Source organism: Parasteatoda tepidariorum, chromosome 1, assembly GCF_982258835.1.
Source record: "Parasteatoda tepidariorum strain Cologne lab strain chromosome 1, Ptep-v5.0, whole genome shotgun sequence".
Taxonomy (NCBI): Eukaryota; Metazoa; Arthropoda; class Arachnida; order Araneae; family Theridiidae; genus Parasteatoda; species Parasteatoda tepidariorum.
The window spans coordinates 30,828,370-30,829,819 of NC_141755.1; positions in this window are offsets into that span (position 1 = coordinate 30,828,370).

A 1,450-nucleotide genomic window follows, 5' to 3' on the forward strand; every position below is an offset into this window, starting at 1 on the left:
TTTTGTTGTTTACTTTCTTTATCAGTATTGCTCAGTATAATTTAATGTAATTACTATAAACGTTAAACTCCATTTATTGATCTTATGATTTTAATATTAACTATACATGTTACAATAAAAACCTAAACTCTGATAAATCTTACGTTTTATCAGTAAAATCTAGCTTTTACCAAGTCTCTGTGGTAAAATCTGAGAACTACCAAGCCGCTTTGGTAAGTCCTAGGCTTTACCAGTAGAATCAAATTACCTGACTTAGGCTTTTTCCATAACATATATATAGAGAGAGAAAGAGAGAGCAACTTGATATTCAATAGATATTTTTGAGTTTTGAATTTATTCACTTTGAGATTTGTGTGCTCAAAAAGATAATAGTACATCCAAAAAGAGAAGTCATCCAAGAAAAGAAGTTTATATAGATATTCTTAAATAAAATCATCTTACAAAGCTCAAATATGTTTAAGTATTTTATTCTGTGGAAGTTTAAAGTTATTTACTATGTTGTTACAAGTGTTGCTTGAATATTTAACTTATAATCCTGTGTTTCTGCAAAATACGTAGACACTTAAGATTAATTAAATTTTTAATGTAAATTTTTTGTAGTAATAAATTGCTATTGGTATTCATTTTTTAAAAAAGTAGTAGCCTATTTAAACAATTGTGTGTGGTCTTGCGTTGTCGTGATGAAACACTTTTCCTTTACTGTTGACAAGCTCGGAACGTTTCTGGATGACAGCTTTGTTCAAATTGCTTACAGTGCACATCTGAATTTATTGTTCTGTTCCTTGCCTGAAGCTCAAAAGAAGAAGCTCTCATTTTGAAGTTGTTGATGACAAACCGAAACTGTTTGTATCAGTTATCATTCTTTTCAAAACTGGTCAATTTCTCCACATTTTATGTGCATAACGCAGATGCCATCAAATGAGCTTCTTTGAGTTCATGAGGAACCCAAATTTCAACTTTGCTTATGTATCACATTTTCTTTAGATTAACGTGGACACTTTTTTGACTGATCTTCAATGTCCTTGCAATTTCTTGTGTCATAAAACATGGTTTTGACTGAATTTATTTTGCTCTCATCGATCTGGGCAAGCCCTCCTGATCGAGGAACATCTTTCATATCAGAATCACTACATCGGAATTCCTTGAACTTGTTTTGGCATTAACATTCTTGCACAGCATGTCCACCTGAAACTTTACGCAATTTTTCCCAAGCTTTACTCACGTTTTTCCCTTTTTGGAAGTAAAATATGGCTGAAATTAACACTTTGATCTTAAATGTTGTGAATTTTCAAAGATGAAAAAGGTAAGTTTTAAAGATTATTTTTGTTTTGTGTTGCTGTACAGGTTAATTGTTTTGAGAGTGCAAAATACTTATGTATGTCAATGAAAAGTAATGAAATTTTATGTTTACGTTCATAAAGATTTAAAATAGCTATGCTATTTTATTTGC